We start from the raw sequence: 21,674 nt of genomic DNA, 5'->3' as shown, positions 1-21,674 counted from the left end.
AGGAGGTGATAAGGCAGGAAGGGTAAAAATTGTTTGGTGGAGAGTGTGGAGACAGTTGGCTACCGTAGGTTGAAGCCAGGATAATTTTCGGAGTGGAGAATGTGCTGTAAGCATAACTCCCATCTGCGCAGTTCAGAAAAGCTGGTGAGGATCCAGATAGCTAGGTTAATGCAGCATCAACTGCAGTTAAGCATGTTGTATTCAGTTGTATGTTGTGCCACAGGGTCGTCTACTTTGTCCTTAGCCACAATTTGGCAGTGGCCATTCATCCTTGTGGACAGCTCAGCTGATTGGTAGTCAAACCAATATACAAAAGCTGTGCAATGATTGCAGCAGAGATGGCATATGACATGACTGCTCTCACAGGTAGCCCACCTCTGATGGGGTAGGATAAGCCTGTAACAAGACTACAATAGGAAGTGCTGGGTGTGTGCATTGGGTAGGTCTTGCACCTAGATCTTTCACTGGGATATGATCTGTCTGACAAGGGGGTGAGATTGGGAGTGTCATTAGGGATGAACTAGCTTGTTGTGGCTGTTGGGTGGGCAACAGAACAGCACTTTATTAGGGGTGTCAAGGATCTTAGGTAGGATGTCCCTCACTTCAGGGCATGATGGTAGGTAATCAAGGCCTTGCGAAGGGTGTCTTTCAGTATTTCAAGTCTGGTGTGGTATTGGATGATGAAGAGCGCACTCCTTTGTAACTGGTTCGCAGGTGTGGTGGGAGGACTAAGGATGTGAGGGTAAATGGCTAAGATCTGTTTGGTTACTAGGTCTGAGAGATAGCGTCTGCCTGTGAAGGCCTTGGTGAGACTCTCAGTGTACGGGGCAAGGGAGTCCTCATTGCAGTTACACTGTCCTCAGGTTCCACCAAAACTCTTTCAGCCCTATACGAATGCCTCATCTTTAGCTCTACACCCAAATTTAACCCTGTTTGAAATGTCAAAGACCTACTCTCCTCGAAATTCCTGCAATGGGAACTTCTCTTGCCACCAATCCCTCCAATCAAAGCCCACCTAATCCCAACATTGGAAACCGAGAACAGTGGCACAGTGGTTAACGCATTGGACTCACATTCTGGAAGATGACGGTTCGAACCTGCATCCAGCCATCTAGATTTAGGTCTTTCCATGATTCCCCTAAATCGCTCCAGGAAAAATCCTGGGATAGTTCCTTTGAAAGACACAAATGATTTCCTTCCCCATCAAAAAAATGGTCCAAATGGCTCTGAGCACTATGGGACTTAACTTCTGAGGTCATCAGTCCCCTAGAACTTAGAACTACTTAAACCTAACTAACCTAAGGACATCACACACATCCATTCCCGAGGCAGGATTCGAACCTGCGACCGTAGCGGTCGCGTGGTTCCAGACTGACGCGCCTAGAACCAAAGCCTTCCCCATCGTTGACACCATCTTACCTTGTGCTCCATCTCTAACGAGCTCGATCTCGAAGGGAAGTTAAACCCAATCTTCCTTCATTTTCTTCCTTCCCAACATTGAACCCTGCCTCTCCCATATCATACCACCATCCAGCTATGACACTGCCTCCCTCCCATCTAACCACTCCCTGATCATCTTCAAAGAATGCCTTACTTCTAGCTTTGCCTCACCCTCCTGCCCCAAGTTTCTTCCTCAGAACACCAATCTTTCAGCCAATGAAAGGTCACCCATACACAACTGCAGAACAAATCCTGAACTAATCATCCTACCTGCAGACAAAGCTTCCACTACTGGTGGTATGAACTGTAGTGACTACATTGCGAAAGGCTTCTGCCAATTATCTGACTCCTCCATCTATAAACTCTGCTAGAGTGATCCCACCCCAGAAGTCCAACACTACCTCCAATGCCTGCTTAAAGCCTTCCAGAATCTTTCCCCTGAGTCTATTTCCCTCCTCACTCCTATGACACCTTGCAGACCCACCTTCTATGTGGTCTCCAAGATACACAAACGCAACAGTCCTGGACACCCCATTGTATCTGGTTATTGTGCTCTCACTGAAAGAATTTTGGCCCTCACTAACACTTCCATCCAGTTGCCATAATCTAGTCTCCCATGCCAAAGATACATACCACTTCCTTCACCGACTCTCCATCATCAGCGCCCCTTTATTTCCTGGATCCCTACTTGTCACTGTTGAAACCACCTTCCTACACACCAACTGTGTTGGCATAAGCTGGCACCAGCACACCATGTGGCATAGAAGTTACAAGAAGATCGAAAGAGGCCATCGACACTCTCACTAGAAACGCGCTGCCAACGCCCTCTCGGCTGCCAGTATTTAGATAGTTGTCGTGGACTGGAGGGCCAGTTACTTCGGGTTTGTCGCACCTGTTGAGTTCCAGCGTGCCACCGAGTCGGAGCCGTAGTCTTAGCCACTAGTACAGAGACAGGCAGCATATAGCAACCTTATAGTGAACATAGCGGACTTCTACTTCACCAGCAGTGAGGCTAACGTGAAATATACAGAGCTTTTACCAAACAACAACTAGCTAAAGTTAAGTAGATTTCTGTTTTTATGAATAAAGAACCCAGTTAATAATTGTATGCAGTTTGTGTTATAGAAAGAGGATACCGGCCACCAAACAACATCCTGTCCTTGGTACAGCTCTACAGAGACAACGAGACGATATAAAAGACGGCGCCAAGGATTTAAAAGATGACGACGGGAAAACTTCAGTGAAGAAAAATTTGCTTGTTTCTTTTATGTTTCCGATTGCAGGTGTTTCTAATTGCAAATTTCTTGTTATTCTTGCATGTATTCCAGGAGGGGAGCTGCAGAACTAATCAACTTTCTCTTTTCAGAGGCTTTGCTTGCTTCTTTGCTATAACGTATTTGTGTGAACCATGGCTACCCCGCCCCCTCCTCCCCCTGTCGCTGCGCCTCAGCTGCAGATGGCCAATGTGAAATGGATCTGACACAAGCTTTTCAGTTTCGGAACCAGCAAATTGCTGCTTTTCTGACGATGGTACAACAACTCCTGGCTGCACAAGATGTGTCAGCCGCATGACAGACCAACCAACCAACCCAAAAAGATCCGCCAACCAGCATAATAACGCTCCGGCAGTTTAACGACACAGAAGATGAATGGCTCTGTTCCCAGCACATTGTCAACTTCATCTTGTTGAACGTACTGTAAAGGTACAACTGTTTCTTTCGATTGCGGAGTTCCCATTGTTCTCGTTAATACAAAATCTTTTCCCAACCGCGTCTCCGCAGGAACTCAGCTGTGACGAAGTAATCGCTGCATTAACTCAATATTATGACGAGCACGTCCAAGTAGCTGCAGCCAGATAGCAGTTTTTTCGTTTGCAGAAAAAAACTGAATAGATTTACCATCAGTGGTGTACAGAATTAACGGGCATGACTTGGAAGTGTAAATTTAAGTGTAGTTGTGGCAACTTTTACAGTGACTTAGTGATTAGGGATACTATAACATTCAATGTCTCCAATAGAAGAATACGGGAACAGATCTTAAAGTACTCTGATCCATCACTTCCTCAAGTGTTGCAAATCTTAGAGCAATATGATTCGGGTGCCATAGCGACCGAAAAGTTTGACCAAGCCCCGATTAGTCGGGTCGAGTCGCCCCTCGCTCGCGACCCACCCAAGCAGCGCGTACACAGCCGCGCGGACAGCCACATAAACATGGAAACAGACCTGTAAAACTTGACGAAGTCTCGCCCTAAATGTTTTGCTCGTCATAAAAGACAGGATTGTCCATCAAGTAACGCAACGTGTTACACGTGTGGAAAAAAGGCCATGTCCAAGCAGTTTGTTTGCAACGGTACAAAAACGCAAGTTTTGCCCGCTCCCAGAAGAAACAGGCTCTTGCACATGCAGTGAACGCTGTTTTCCAGACCTACAACAGGTTCTGACAAAAGTAAGACTAAGGTTGTGTCTGCTTCTCGACCTAGTGCTGTGCTACGACGTTCTCACAAACTATTTGTGTCATTGAGAATTGATGGCCGTCTTGTGAACTATCAGTTAGACACAGGTGCATCAGTCACATTGCTTAATTGTGTCACGTACTAACAGTTAGGCTCACCACTCCTTTCTAAATCTAACAAGCACCTCATTGCTTACAATAGACAGGAAATTCCAGTACTTGGAACAGCTGATTACAAAAGTGGCATTTTGTTCAAATTGTCGTCTCAGGTCGTACACCAGAGGAACACATTGCCAATTTGCTTACTCTTTTTCGGGTGTTGTCAGAAGCAGGCCTCAAGTGTCGTCTCGAAATGTGTTTTTTCAAACCGAACTACAGTACCTAGATCATTTGGTAAACAGTCGGAGTGTGCACCCCCACGAATCTCGTTTGCTTGCAATTCGTGACCTGCCTGTTCCTCACAATGTGTCTGAAGTGCAATCAGTATTAGCCAAGATGACGTACTACAATCGGCTCATACCAAATGCCGCTCAGATCGCGGCTCCATTGCATCGCTTGCATCGCAAAAATGTACCCTTTGTGTGGACTCAAGAGTGTCAATACGCATTTCAGAAACTCAAAATGCTTTGCTTAGTGACAGATGTGTTGTGCATTTTGACACTGCCAAGCCGGTAGTTTTACAAGTCGACGCTTCTTCTTACGGAATCGGCCCTGTACTTTTCCACAGACACTCCTGGAAATGGAAAAAAGAACACATTGACACCGGTGTGTCAGACCCACCATACTTGCTCCGGACACTGCGAGAGGGCTGTACAAGCAATGATCACACGCACGGCACAGCGGACACACCAGGAACCGCGGTGTTGGCCGTCGAATGGCGCTAGCTGCGCAGCATTTGTGCACCGCCGCCGTCAGTGTCAGCCAGTTTGCCGTGGCATACGGAGCTCCATCGCAGTCTTTAACACTGGTAGCATGCCGCGACAGCGTGGACGTGAACCGGATGTGCAGTTGACGGACTTTGAGCGAGGGCGTATAGTGGGCATGCGGGAGGCCGGGTGGACGTACCGCCGAATTGCTCAACACGTGGGGCGTGAGGTCTCCACAGTACATCGATGTTGTCGCCAGTGGTCGGCGGAAGGTGCACGTGCCCGTCGACCTGGGACCGGACCGCAGCGACGCACGGATGCACGCCAAGACCGTAGGATCCTACGCAGTGCCGTAGGGGACCGCACCGCCACTTCCCAGCAAATTAGGGACACTGTTGCTCCTGGGGTATCGGCGAGGACCATTCGCAACCGTCTCCATGAAGCTGGGCTACGGTCCCGCACACCGTTAGGCCGTCTTCCGCTCACGCCCCAACATCGTGCAGCCCGCCTCCAGTGGTGTCGCGACAGGCGTGAATGGAGGGACGAATGGAGACGTGTCGTCTTCAGCGATGAGAGTCGCTTCTGCCTTGGTGCCAATTATGGTCGTATGCGTGTTTGGCGCCGTGCAGGTGAGCGCCACGATCAGGACTGCATACGACCGAGGCACACAGGGCCAACACCCGGCATCATGGTGTGGGGAGCGATCTCCTACACTGGCCGTACACCACTGGTGATCGTCGAGGGGACACTGAATAGTGCACGGTACATCCAAACCGTCATCGAACCCATCGTTCTACCATTCCTAGACCGGCAAGGGAACTTGCTGTTCCAACAGGACAATGTACGTCCGCATGTATCCCGTGCCATCCAACGTGCTCTAGAAGGTGTAAGTCAACTACCCTGGCCAGCAAGATCTCCGGATCTGTCCCCCATTGAGCATGTTTGGGACTGGATGAAGCGTCGTCTCACGCGGTCTGCACGTCCAGCACGAACGCTGGTCCAACTGAGGCGCCAGGTGGAAATGGCATGGCAAGCCGTTCCACAGGACTACATCCAGCATATCTACGATCGTCTCCATGGGAGAATAGCAGCCTGCATTGTTGCGAAAGGTGGATTTACACTGTACTAGTGCCGACATTGTGCATGCTCTGTTGCCTATGTCTATGTGCCTGTGGTTCTGTCAGTGTGATCATGTGATGTATCTGACCCCAGGAATGTGTCAATAAAGTTTCCCCTTCCTGGGACAATGAATTCACGGTGTTCTTATTTCAATTTCCAGGAGTGGAAATGGTGCACAAGACAGACACTTTGCTTTTGCCTCAAAGTTGTTAACTCAAGCTCAGTGCAATTACTCTCAAATTGAAGAAGCTCTCGCTATTGTGTATGGTGTGACAAAATTACATCACTATTTGTATGGTCGCAACTTCTATTTAGTGACAGATCACGAGCCTTTGCAGTCCTTGTTTCATCCGTCAGAAACGGTTCCTACGCGTACCGCTGAAAAACTGCAACGCTGGGCTTTGTTGCTTTCGCAGTATCAGAATGAAATTGTGTACAGCCCTGCGGCAAAGCATGGCAATGCAGACGCCCTATCTCGCCTTCCGATTGGCCAAGACTTTGATTTTGATGCATCTTCCGCGTCTTGTTGCTAAATAGATGCGCAGGGCTCTGAATTGCTGAAATCTTTTCCCTTGCACTACACAAAAATTGCACAGGCCACGGAAGCATTCCCAGACCTCCAAATTTTGTTGCATTACATTCGCACGTCTTGGCCTCTTTCATTGAACAGTATCCAGAATTCAGTTGTGTGCACATCGGCATAGCCTTGCAGTTCAACAGAGTGTAATCCTAGTTCAAAATGACAGTGGACAATAGCGTGTGCCTATTCCCAAAGTGTTTCAAAAGGATGTGTTGCGATTGCTCCACCAAGGACATTGGGGCGTGCCAGCACTGTACTTGGCAGGGCATGGACGCCCTCATTGACCAGATGACGTCACAGTGTCGCACACGCGCAGAGAACCAATTCGTTCCGCCACGGACATTCTCAGCTTGGCTTAAGAATAAGTCGCTATGGCAACGAGGGAACATTGACTTTGCAGGACCGTTTTGGAACATTTGTTGCCTCATAGTGGTAGACTCTTTTAGCAAGTTCCCATTTGCAGTGCCTATGAACTCTACCATGTCACGTAGCACCATTCAAGTGTTGTCCTGAATATTTGCATCGAAGGTCTGCCAGACGTACTTGTGTTGGACAACGGACCACACCTCATTTCACGTGGCTTTGAACAGTTTTGTGAACACAATGGCATTCGTCATCTAACAAGTTCTTTGTTTCACCTGCAGCCCAATGGACAAGCAGAATGCTTCGTATGCACTTTCAAGCAACGGATGACCAAGCTTCGCACCACCCACACACGGGAACGCGTTGCATCTCTTTCTCGCCTCCTATCGCTCCTACCCACGACATCACCGGCGGAACTCCTGCAAGACCGCCACCATCGGACGCTACCACACTTGCTACACCCATCGCAGCATCCGGCGCCGCCAGTGGTCCGCAAGTATCGCGTTGCGCAGCGCGATCTTTTCAGGGTTCACAGCAACTGTGACCGCTGGGAAAGAGGCATAATTTAGGAATGCATTGACTCTTATACATACTTAATTGCAGGTTCCGATGGTTTGCAGCGCCGCCACCAGAACCAAATTCGCGCATGACATTTGCCCCATGATTCTGCTGCTTTTCGTCCCCCAGTTTCACACGTTCACAGGACTGCGCGGCCTTCACAGCCACCCGCTGGTGCCACCAGGGCACCTCAGGGCGAGCGGATGGATGATGCGCCCTAGCCCCCAATGTCCCCACTGACCGAGCCGATGGACCTGGACCCATCGTCGCCGTCGACGTTGCTGTCGCCGTCATCGCCCCAGCGCACGACCTCAGGCCTGGACGTGTGCCCTGGCAGCAGTTTTCCGGAGGATGTTCCTGTTGCCCCGCAAGCCAGATGGCGGGATACGGTCGGGAGTACGTCGTCCTCCACAGTCACGGTTCCCGGCCCATCTGTACATCCAGCATCCTGCTTCCCTCCTCATTGTTGTTCGCAGCCTCGATACACTGAGTCGGAGTCGCAGTCTTAGCCTCTAGCACAAAGACATGCAGCACATAGCAACCTTATAGTGAACATAGCGGACTTCTACTTCACCAGCAACGAGGCTAACGTGGAATATACAGGGAGCTTGTACCACACAACAATTAGCTAAAGTTAAGTACATTTCTATTCTTATGAATAAAGAACCCAATTTTAGAGACAATAAGATGACATAAAACCAATATCCCCCACATCCATGGTCTGTCCACTATTGAACACTATCTTTCCCAACGTCCTCCAGACTCCAAATCCACTGCTTCATTCCTCATACACTTTACTGATTTTATCCTAACTAACAACTACTTCACCTTCGACAGGAAGGTAAACAAACAAATGCATGCCACAGCTGTGGTCAGCTGTATGACCCACAGCCCATCTAGAGGAAACCTCCCTAGCCTCCCAAAACGCCCAACCCCTAGTATGGTTCCGTTTCATTGATAGTATCTTCACGACATGGACTCAATGCCAAGTCACTCTATCTTCATTCCTTCACAACCTCAACTCCTTCTCTTCCAACCGCTGCATCTGGTCTTCAACCCAGTGTGCTACCTTTCTGATCATTGACCTCCACCTATCTGATGGCTCCATCCTCACCTCTGTCCACATTAAACCAACTAACCACCAACAGTAACTGCATTTTGACAACCGTCATCTCTTCTATCCCAAAAACTCCGTCCCACGTAGCCTGCTCCATCTGTGAATGGCGTATCTGCAGTCAAAAGAACTCCCTTGCCCAGTATGCTGAGGGTCTCACCGATGCCTTCACCGACAGGCACTATCCCCCAGACCAGATTCACAAACAGATCTCCTGTACCATTTTCCCTCACACCCCCAAGCCTCCCACCACCTCTGAGATCTAGCTACAAAGGAGTGGTCCTTTTGTCATGCAATACGACCCCAGACTGGAAGAACTGAACCACATCCTTCGACAGGGTTTTGATTACTCGTCATAATGCCCTGAAATTAGGGACATGCTACCCAAAATACTTCTGACCCCTCCTAAAGTGCTGTTCCATCACCTACGCAACCTCCACAACAGCCTACAATCTAAGTGAAGACCCAGGAACTTCGTGCTATTCAGAGCTTTGCAACTGCTGATTGTTAAATGTATTCCTGTGGGCTTTTGTGACTTGATTGAAATGTAGATTTAAACTCAAACCATAGGCTACGGTGGGCCAATCAGCACTGACCGATTTCTGTATCACACTCTGCCAGAGGCATCATTGGATTCAGTATGGAGGGATGTGGGGTCAGCAGGCCGCTCCCATGGGGTCTGTCAGTTTTCGTTACATGAAGCCACTATTCTGAGTCAGAGGGAGGTGACTTGACTGAAGCTGTACAAAATTTATGTTGCCTAGTTTCACAGAAAGGAGATCAAGTAAATCAGCTAAAGACTTTTGATAAAATGTTGTTTGTCGCTGTGGTTGACAGATTTTATGCTAAAATTTGCGTTAGATAATTCCTGGGCTAAATATCACCTGAGTCCAAATACTATGTTAGTTTTAGTGGTCATTGTCTTCACTTAGCTAGGAAGTGCGCTAAGGTGAAAATTGAAAGCTTTCTCATCATGATATTTATCTACGTACACTTGATGCCTTGCATGACAAATGATGTACTGAAATGACAGTTCGCCGCACCGAGTGGCCGCTTGGTTTGAGGCGCCATGGACGGATTGCACGGCCCCTCCCACCGGAGGTTCGAGTCCTCCCTTCGGCATGGGTGTGTATGTTGTCCTTAGCATAAGTTAGTTTAAGTAGTGTGTAAGTCTAGGGACCGATGACCTCAGCAGTTTGGTCCCTTAGGAATTCACACATATTTGAACATTTTGAACATGACAGCTCAAGATGACCGTTGAATGAAATAGTGTTATCATCATATTACCAACAGAGGTATCTGCCAAACCACATGTCACCTTGTTGTGCTGGCAACAGGTTACCCTGTAAGCATTTTCATTCAGCTTGTTTCAGAAATTTCATGATACTTCAGAAGTAGCCAAAATAAGGTTCATGTATGTGTTAAATAATGTTATTACATTTCAGAGCTCACTAATAATCAGGTTGTAATCTGTTGTAAACTGATAGAATATTTGATTGTGGAGACAGTCACATAGCAAGGAAAAAAGGATTATTATTTAACATCAGCGAATAATTGACAGTTTCGTAAGTTGTTCATAATGCATAAAATATTCAACAAAGAACTTACAGAACTCAATTAACAAGCTGTGTGACTGTCTCTACAGCCAAATATTTTATCAATTTACAATTCCAATCACGCTAAAATTTGGCACAAGACCCAGTTTTTAGTGAGTTCTGGCATGTCATGGCATTGTTTTACAAGTGTATTAACCTAATTTTGGCTAGTTGTAAAGTATAATCACACTTCCTAAACAAGCTGAAGGCATGTGCTTAGTGGTTACCCTGTTGCCAGTACAAGAGGTTGGCATGTGGTCAGGCAGATACCTGTGTTGTTAGTGCCTTGATAATACTCTGTTTACCTTAACAGTCATCTTGAACTGTCATGTCTGTACATTATCCCTTATGTACAGCTTGAAGTGTTTGTAGGTAGGTATTCTGATCAGAAAGCTTCCAGTTTCCACTTTAGCTCACTTCCTATCTAACTGAAGGCATTACTTAAAAGACAGAATACGAATTTGCAAGAAGAGTTCAACAAGCGGCCAATTGCCTACAGACATGCAATTATACCTCCAACAGTGTATAAGTTGTTTTCGTCATCACAGTCACACCTCTTTCAAGCTTACAAACTGTTTTTACTTAAGCGATATTTGGGATACAATATTTATAATTTTATTCACCAGTTTTCGGCTATCACACTGTCGCCAAGCACAAAGATAAAAAGTTGAGCTGTGAAATTATTGTAAGACCAAAGATTTTAAACTAGTGGGACAACAGAGTATCTGTCAGTTCCCAAGGATGACAACTGTTAATGATTGACGAAAACAAGAGGGATTATTTCAGAAAAAAATGTGTTGTAAAATATTTAGGGTGGATAAAATATGTGGCACATTAACTATTGAACTACATGACAAATTATAACAATTGTTCTGAGAGGAAAAATAAATGAACAATATTAGTGAAGTTCGGTGTTATGTTCCAAAGAGGTGACTGAGCAAGATACTCTTGTCCTTAAAAGGTCCAATATTGCATACAGGTAGAATTTAACATGTGACATAAACAGGTAAATGTAACTATAGAAAGTAAAATTTTTAACAAGGCTGGTGAAATTATAGTAACTCAAATAAAGGAAAAAGTGGGGCATGTGAGATAAGGGATAATTTACGAAGTGGCTTGGAAGGCATTACTAGCAGTATCCGCAGCTAGAAGTGGCGATAAGGGAACTGTGATCATTCAGTACTAAGCTTGAGTAAGTGGACATTTGTTTATTAATTTCCATTATTTCGAGGTAGTTAATTTTCCTCCTTTGCGGATGTTATGCAAGCTTCATGTTGCATTTTGTAACTGTGGCCTTCTTTAAGCAGGTGGTCTGCAAAAGTAGAGTCTCCTCTTCTAAGTCTCCAACTTCCATGTTTTTCTTTCTAGTTGGTGACGATTACCCTACTAGACTGGCCTATATAGAATTTGCCATAATTACAAAAGTAGCCACAGGCTGCTGACCACCCCATCCGCCAACTTGTTCATGTATGCAGAGAGCAACAGCGGTCTATCACACTTTCCTGGGGCGCTCCTGACGATATCCTTGCCTCTGACGAAGAGTCGCCGTCGAGGACAACGTACTGGATTCTATTACTTAAGAAGTCTTCCAGCCACTCACATATCTGTGAACCTGTTTACTTGCTCGTACCTTCGTTAAGAGTCTGCAGTGGGGCAAATCTAGAAATATGGAATCTGCCTGTTGCCTTTCATCCATAGTTCACTCAAGTTCTACCTCAGTAGAACAACACTTTTGTCGACTACAATGAACACTCCTTCTCCTATAGTATCTAATCTGTCTTTCCAATTTACGTTCCGTGTCTCGCTAAATATCTCAGAGCTTCGTACTTCTGGTTTCAGCTAGTTCTGGGTCCCCAGTATTTGCCTAGCGTGTCCCTAGAACGTATTTTTATAGCTACCTAGCATACGCTGAAGGAAGTCTGGATAACTTTGGTCTCAGGATGTCAGTACACCACCCTATCGCATGAAATGGATAGGCAACCGACAAGCCATATGCCAGAGTACTAAAGTCCACAATCATTATACGTCTCACACATTTTAAGAAACAGATTAAGAATGTTCACTCACTGTCTCTGAACAAATTCAAAAACGTAGTAACTAATTAGGTAATATATAAAATATTTTATACAGTGAGGGATTTTGAAGAACGTTTAACAAATGACTTGTACCTTGATTATGGTCTAACTACATAAAATTATAAACTGTAGGGTTTATAAAGTTATTGATTCATGGTGGCGTAGTGTATTACATTTGCAAAGGAAAGTTAGCTTGTCTAACAATGAGAATTACTGAAATAAGAACTTAGATTGACGGAATCTAGTAACACAATTATAACTTTTTAGTGTAAGGAACCATATAATAATATTGTAATGTTGTGAACAGAGTTGTACATAAACTTTATTTGATGACATTGATAGCATGTAAACATTTTTAAGTGTGAATACATACCCTATTCTAAAAAAAAAAACAAAAAAAAAAAATACATTGTATAGTATGTGCGACTTTTGGGTAATCTGTTGCACTGCTCTTTTAATCATACTTACATCACATGCACTTTCTGTAAACGTCAGTGGATTCTGACCGCCCTGATATACCCAGGGGAGTCTCATTTTGGCAGAGTCTGTGCACGCGCTGCGCATGAATGTGTAGCACGTTGTGCACAATGAGGTAGCTCAGGAGTGCATCCCATAGCCACATTCTGGTGTTTCGTCAGATTCAGGCCACAGCCTCAGTGTGTTTCAAAATCATTTTTCCATCTCAGGCTATTTGATTTGCTTTAAGAAACTCAATCTATACTTCAATTTTTTTTGCACTAGTAATAATCTTTAATTTCAGTTTCAATTTCACATCAGTCATATGCATTTCATCACATTTAACACCAGTTCGTGGTATGCTTTGTGACAACTGTCGGACATCAGTGCAAATGGAGGCGTGAAAATTTTTCACAGAGTGCCCGGAAGGCAAGTCATAGCAGAATTACAGTCATCTCACGTACTGTGCAATGTGTGCTCTTAGTTGTTCTGCTCGTTATACAGGCAGTGACAAAACGATACCGACGAACTTCGAGGGGCAGCAGAGGGTTTCCTGAAGAACAAATTGAGGATAGGAACCCGTGTCCGAAAACTTCCAACGACGCTACAGAGCGTCGAAGTTACACGTGCTGGCGCTTGCCGCTAGGCCACGACTTCGGCAGAAAACGTGACTTCGTATTCTGACGGATCGCGGGCGGAATGTCTGTCGATGGACAGGATAGCGCTCTGGATACCACACGGCGCCGCACGCCTCGACACCTGCGCAACAATATTGTAGAGACCGCTAAAAGCAGTAGTAGTAGAGGCGAGGTAGAAACAAAGCGCTCATTCGTAATTTGTCTCATGCTGTTGTGCTGCATCATAGAAAACATCACTTGGTCCAAGCAGCGCGATATGCATTTCGTTTATAGTGAGGCAAGAGGAAATGGGCATGCAGCTTTATGCGTCTAGGGGCAAAGATATCCAATTATATGTCCATATTCTGTGTTTGCGGCTCTTCATCAGTTGATTAAGCAGGTGGTTTCAAAAAACGAAAAAAATGGCTCTGAGCACTATGGGACTCAACATCTTAGGTCATAAGTCCCCTAGAACTTAGAACTACTTAAACCTAACTAACCTAAGGACATCACACACACCCATGCCCGAGGCAGGATTCGAACCTGCGACCGTAGCAGTCCCGCGGTTCCGGACTGCAGCGCCAGAACCGCTAGACCACCGCGGCCGGCTTCAAAGAACGTCTAGACGGTGTACGTACGCTACGTTTTCAAGAGGACGTATGAGATTGAGATTCGACGCAGACCCATCCACAAATACTCGCGCTGTGGCGCACACATTGCAAACCAACCACATAGCTGTCTGTAGGGTGACACATGAGGGGGGAAGCAACCCATTCCATTTTCAGAGGGCACAGCCGCTAACGGCTCATAATTTTGCTTCGCGTGTGGAGTTCGGGCAGAGGTTTTTACAGCGTCGCGCCATGCAACTGTATTATGCTGCATATGTTTTGTTCACAGATGAAGCGGCTTTCAATCATGAGGGTGTGTCCAACGATCACAGTTCTCATATTTGTACGGACGAGAAACCCGAAGCTACACACCAATGAAGTCATCAACAAAACTTTACCATAAATTTATGGCTTGGCATGGTACACGATTACTTGATTGGCCTCTACACGCTTCTGCCTCGACTCACAAGCGACAGCAGTGCAATGTTCTTTCCAGAAGTGCTGCCAGAATTACCGGAAGAGACACCACTTTCAGTCCTGCTACACATATAGTTCCAGCACGGTGGGGCACCAACACAGTTCAGTCTAGCTGCCACAACCCAGATGGGAAAGATGCTTGGAATCGCTGGATTGGTCAAGGTGGCTATGTAACTTCACCGCCTCAGTCGACTCACCTCAATCAGCTGGACTTTTCTTTGTAAGATCATCTGAAGAATGTGGTGTATGAAATCTCAGTGGAGTCAGCGGAAGACCTAGTTACAAGGATACAAACAGCGTGTGAAGATTCTCGAATTATGCCTGATACCTTTGAGCCAGTGCAGCTGTCAATGTTACACGGATGAAAGGCAAGTAACAATGCTGGAGGCAGGTATTTTTGAACACCTTTTCTAATTTTATTTACTTTCTTGTACGCAAAGAACAGACAGTAATGTTCACATATCGAAACTTGGTTTCTCGTGGGTGCCACAATGCATACCCTTGTTTCCTCTTCCTTTAATTACATTCATGTTTCCTTTCCTTTGACTTAAATGAACCGCTAACCCCAGGGCAGCAGACAACGACAGCTGCTGCATAAATAGACATTAGCTCCTCTAGTTTCGATGCTGTCGGCATCTTTCAGTTACATCCTGTATACCGAAAAACATTGAAGCTTGTACAGGGTTTCATCAGAAAGATAAACAGTGCATGGAAACCCCTGTCTGAAACCATTACGAGCTGAGGCAACAGAGCATAGCATTCATAGAAGACAACGCCTGCCTACGCAGCAAATAGCTCCATCTTCCCCTCTGCCGATCGTCGCAATCAGTCGCGATCACTGAAAAACTAAAAAACAAACAACACAGGTCTACTGCGAGACGTTCCGCCTGCAGTCCGTCAGCTTAAAGACGTGTCTAATACACCAACACTAGACAGCGGAAGCAGTGAAACTATGCACAGTGACTGTGCAGTCCTGACAGGTGCAAGTAAAACGCAGGTAACCGCAAACATGGTTCGAGAAGGGGTGTTGTAATAAATGGCGGAAGACGCTGTCAGCACTATACCTAGCCAAAACAGCAATGCTGTGCCATGCAGAGGACGCCATACAGAGCACTAGTAAAGAAGAATAAGGCAGATCATATAGAAGAAGTGCTAGACGACGAGCAGAACACACTCTGTTAATAATTTTCGTAGAAATATTGTGTAATGTATACAGGGTTTGGGAAAGGGGGGAGGCCGTTGTTACATATGCCTCGTGGCGACAGTGTGCAGAAGGCCGAGCGGTCAGGATTTGAGAGTGGGCATCCAGGGCTGCCGTTAAATGACAAAACAGGAAATTAGGTATAATAAAGAGGATGTATTTCAATGTACAGCGAACAAGGGGCGCGCCTAGTGTCGGAAGTTAACAGGTTTAGGCCACTCTAGGAGGTCGAACAATTAACTGAAATGGGCAACGGAAGGGGAAGCAGTTCATGTTAATTTACGTTGGTGGCCGGTCGCGAAAAGCAGAGCCAGAGGCTCTGCCTTCCAAAAAGACGTCTGTTCTGTCGAGGTCCGGATTACAAGAGAGAAGAGCAACTGTGTTCGGCACTGCAGAAGACTCCAGCGTCCACACACATGATCGGTATCCTTCGCACGCTATTGGCTAAAACCAATGGTGTGAATTCGCTAGCAGTTTCAGCAGAGGTCTCAGGGCGTCTGCTGTCAGCAGCTTTAACTGGACAGAACTGCCTCGGTTTTGAAAGGCAAGCGACTTGTATCACGTAGGCACAGCTTAAGTTGCTCTGGGAATAAACTTGTAAAGATTTCACTGGGCCTTTGAAATAAATTTTTTTTAAACCAATTCCCTAAGATATTCCTTGACTGGCTGCCACCATGTTCAGTTGACCAGTAAACTTACAACTGAAGTATATGCCCAAAAACGATAAAATGAATTTGATTTCAGAAAGGGAAGAAGCATCGTACCTGCAGTTAACAGCTTAATAGAGCAAGTTCAAAACACATTAAGAAAGCAACGAAAAAATATTTTGTTGTCTTCATAGACTATAGCAAAAGCCTTCGCTACTATTAACGGGGAAACACTCATCCGAAAACTCAGCCTGTTAATTGGTGACACATACCAAACAGCAAAAGTACTTTCAAAAAAATGGTTCAAATGGCTCTGAGCACTATGGGACTTAACATCTGTGGTCATCAGTCCCCTAGAATTTAGAATTACTTAAACCTAACTAACCTAAGGACATCACACACATCCATGCTCGAGGCAGGATTCGAACCTGCGACCGTAGCGGTCACGCGGTTCCAGACTGAAGCGCCTAGAACCGCACGGCCACACCGGCCGGCAAAGTACTTTCAGACATCCTAAGATATAGCCACATCCAAATATCTGATGGTATCACCCCATCCAAAAATTTAATACAAACAAATGGAGTGCTACAAGGAGAGCAGAGCAGTTCGACAAAGTTAAGCATGATGCCAGCAGAAATCACAGAGATCATTATGGACGGCTCAGCACCTCATACTTCATGCAGATTGTATTCAGAAAACAAAGAATAGCTACGAAAGCTGGTAAACAGACACACGTCATGGGCCTTGGAAAATGACCAAAAAATAAACTATAGCAAAACCAAATATGATTTTCAGCAGAGGTGGTAAATCTCACCAAAAGACACGCTGGTCCTTGAAAATAAACCACTAGACGTGGCACAAAAATACAAATACCTTGAAGTCACTTTGCAAACAGCACTGAAATATTTCGACATCCACCTGAAGGAAAGTAGCAGTAGTAAAAGCAGTTTATAACATGCAGTAGCCTCAAAAGTTTTCAATAAAACAGCAATGACACTGTTTAAAATGGCCATAGCACCAAAAGTAACTTAGATGATGCACATACTCTGGGATAAAATAAAAATAAATGACGTCGTAATATTAGAGAAAGTCAAAGCCCCCTAAATGAAGCGAACCGTGGGCATCGGGAAGAAAGCGCATGCAAGACTGGCTAACGTCTGAACGAAAGAAACCTTCTTTGTAAAATATACACTGCAGATGCTCCTGCCAAACACCAAGGCCTACGAAATCGGGCGCTAAATGCTCACAGAAAAACACATCTCTATCTGGAACGACTTCTACTCAAACGACACCATAAAGACGGAAGAATGGAAACAGCCAAACAATGAACAACATATAGTAACACCAACACATGATATTCAGCACAGGTTCTGTCAAACCAAGAAATTCCACCAGCAGAATAAAGTCTGCATGTCTGAACCATGCAATAATAAAATAAATAAATAAATAAATAAAAATAAAAAAAATACTATGAGAGATATCGTGCAAAAAAGCTACAGAAAAAGAACATTAATAACAAAACTATAACTAGAATAATGTAACACAGTTTTGTATTTGCATTTGTGTTTGTTTTATATTTGCAAATTGTGCACATTTTTATTAATAAATAAAAGTATACACATCAATACTGCATTTGAAGAAACTTTCTGTGTGTAAAACTATGAAACTGTACTATTACTTATTATAAATTTAAAATGTATGTGACAAGCAAGAACGATAAAACACCGTACCAATCAATCAACGATGTTATCTAGTTAATGAAATATATTATATAAACAGAGAAAGGACAAGAAAACACGAGAGTAATACATTCAACGCAAGAAAAAGAAGTAAATATGTATAGTACTGTATACTAGGTAAAGACAAAGGCCAGATATATATAAGAGATGCGTTCAGTGATTAAAGTAGAACATTGTCAAACAAAGCAAAGTTGACATTGGGTACAAAATGACTCTGCCCATTAAAAACTTTAGCTGGCCTCCTCAAGAACCACACTATTTACATTTGAGAGAGACGCTAATCAACCGATTTTGCAAATCATTGGAATAGTGCATAAAGCAGGTGTTATTTTGTGAACGAATTGGAGATAGAACGTCCTTGGAGTTCTGGCAGCCCTTGGACAAGAAGAAATGTCAAATGCATTGTTACGGCACATATGGTTGATGCAACTACCACTAGCAGTGATGGCAGCTGTAATGATGCGTGAGAGAACTGACATCAATTCTACAATCATGGTAGCACACAACGTGTATGTAACAGTAGAACAAGTAAGCGCATTGATGCTGATGAAGCAGCCGACGAAATCGATTCAGGAGAAGCGACTGCTATTTAGAAGGAGCAACAAGTAGACATTAACAAGCAGCTTAGCTGTTTGAAAAGCTAAACAGACACGCTGCAGTGGAAAAGGGTATCCCACCAATGCGGAACGAAGAATATACAGGGTGGTCTATTGATGATGACCGGGCCAAATATCACACGAAATAAGCGTCAAACGGAAAAACTACAAAGAACGAAACTTGTCTAGCTTGAAGGGGGGAACCAGATGGCGCTATGGTTGGCCCGCTAGATGGCGCTGCCATAGGTCAAACGGATATCAGCTGCGTTTTTTTTTAAATAGGAACCCCAATTTTTTATTACATATTCGTGTAGTATGTAAAGAAATATGAATGTTTTAGTTAGACCACATTTTTCGCTTTGTGATAGATAGCGCTGTAATAGTCACAAACATATGGCTCACAATTTTAGACGAACAGTTGGTAACAGGTAGGTTTTTTAAATTAAAATACAGAACGTAGGTACGTTTGAAAATTTTATTTCGGTTGTTCTAATCTGATACATGTACCTTTGTGAACTTATCATTTCTGAGAACGCATGCTGTTACAGCCTGATTATCTATAAATACCACGTTAATGCAATAAATGCTCAAAATGATGTCCGTCAACCTCAATGCATTTGGCAATACGTGTAACGACATTCCTCTCAACAGCGAGTAGTTCGCTTTCCGTAATGTTCGCACATGCATTGACAATGCTCTGACGCATGTTGTCCGGCGTTGTCGGTGGATCACGATAGCAAATATACTTCAACTTCCCCCACAGAAAGAAATCCGGGGACGTCAGATCCGGTGAACGTGCGGGCTATGGTATGGTGCTTCGACGACCAATCCACCTGTCATCAAATCTGCTATTCAATGCCGCTTCAACCGCACGCGAGCTATGTGCCGGACATCCATCATGTTGGAAGTACATCGCCATTCAATCATGCAGTGAAACATCTTGTAGTAACATCGGTAGAACATTACGTAGGAAATCAACATACAGTGCACCATTTAGATTGCCATCGATAAAGTGGGGGCCAGTTATCCTTCCTCGCATAATGCCGCACCATACATTAACCCGCCAAGGTCGCTGATCCACTTGTCGCAGCCATCGTTGGTTTTCCGTTGCCCAATAATGCAGACTATGCCGGTTTACATTACCGCTGTTGGTAAATGACGCTTCGTCGCTAAATAGAACGCATGCAAAAAATCTGTCATCGTCCCGTAATTTCGCTTGTGCCTAGTGGCAAAACTGTATACGACGTTCAGAGTCGTCGCCATGCAATTCCTGGTGCATAGAAATATGGTACGGGTGCAATCGATGTTGATGTAGCATTCTCAAGACCGACGTTTTTGGGATTCCCGATTCTCGCGCAATTTGTCTGCTACTGATGTGCGGATTAGCCGCGACAGCAGCTAAAACACCTACTTGGGCATCATCATTTGTTGCTGGTGGTGGTTGACGTTTCACATGTGGCTGAACACTTCCTGTTTCCTTAAATAACGTAACTATCGGGCGAACGGTCCGAATACTTGGATGATGTCGTCCAGGATACCGAGCAGCATCAACACGATATCGACCTTTCCCGCAATTGGTAAACGGTCCGTTTTAACACGGGTAATGTATCACGAAGCAAATACCGTCCGCACTGGCGGAATGTTACGTGATACCTCGTACTTATACGTTTCTGACTGTTACAGCGCCATCTATCACAAAGCGAAAAAGTGGTCCAACTAAAACATTAATATTTCTTTACGTACTACACGAATATGTAATAATAATGGGAGTTCCTATTTTAAAAAACGCAGTTGATATCAGTTTGACCTATGGCAGCGCCATCTAGCGAGCCAACCATAGTGCCATCTGGTTTCCCCCTTCAAGCTAGACGAGTTTCGTTCTTTGTAGTTTTTTCGTTTGATGCGTATTTCGTGAGATATTTGGCCCGGTCACTATCAATGGACCACCCTGTAGGAAGAGATCATTCCAGAAGAATGAAACAGATGACCAAATGACACAAGATGGTCGACGATATACAGTGTGTTGATACTAGAGACGTTTTGGTGAGTGCAATATAAGGTGTATATTTCAATGCGCATGCTCAAATGGTTTCAGCAGCCGACAATAGGTGCGTCAGGCCGCGAAACTCTGTAAGAGAGCCAAATTCAGGCAGAAGAGAGTGACACGGTCCAGAAAAAATCAACAGTCATTTGAGAAAAGATCAACAAGGCAATGTGTTCCAAATTGGTCCATTAACTAACAACAACTCGCCCATAGGTACAGAGAGCCAATCGAGCTTACTTAAGTTGTCACGACAGTTGCATGTAAGTGACAGAAAAGCGAACCTTAGCTACGTGGTCGACTTGGGGTTCGATGTCGGAACATTTCCGGTCGACCAAGACAGGAATACAACGATAGCCGCTCCCATTCATATTAACAGCAGCCAACAGCTCGCCGATAACAACGTATGGAAACTGCAAAGTAGAAGTGGATCTGGGATTCAGTAAGAAGTGCAAGTGGAGATTCAGCTTGCAGATGTGCTAGACCACATATTAGGTGCAGACTTTATCAGTAAACAAGGACTAGACGTAAACCTCAGTAAGGTGCGTCTTAAAATAGATGGGGCAGTCAAAACAGGTTCTACAGGCTGAAGTGCTATGAGCACCATCTGCCCGTCCTGCAGTTCAGTAATATAGGCGAACAGACCTGAAAGCGGGGATCAGATAAGTGTTGCATGGTACAGTCCATCACAGAGGTCTGTTCAAAAAATTATAGATCTTTGTCCACAAAATTTTCATACGTTTCCTTTTACTTATTGTGCATGGTCTTCTTCGAAATACTCCCCTCCACAACTGATACACCGCTCCCAACGGCGTTTCCATTTCCGGAAGCAGTCTTGGTACATCTCTTGCTGGATCGGGCGAAGCGCCATCTTCGAATTTTCTTTCATCTCTGTCGTTGCAAATCTTCGTCTTTTCAACGTCTCAGCATCATAGCCGTAGACCCAAGTCTCATCACCAGTTACGATTCTCTGAAGGAACATCTCGTTATCATCTGCGCGATCCAAAAGCTCATCACAGACTGCGAGACAAAGGCCTTTCTGGTATTCACTCATGAGCCGTGGGACGAACTTGGCGGCAACACGATGCATTCAGGATGCTGTGTTAGTATTTCATGACATGATACAACTGA

Source organism: Schistocerca nitens, chromosome 2 (genome assembly GCF_023898315.1).
Source record: "Schistocerca nitens isolate TAMUIC-IGC-003100 chromosome 2, iqSchNite1.1, whole genome shotgun sequence".
Taxonomy (NCBI): domain Eukaryota; kingdom Metazoa; phylum Arthropoda; class Insecta; order Orthoptera; family Acrididae; genus Schistocerca; species Schistocerca nitens.
This window is presented reverse-complemented; position numbering follows the sequence as displayed.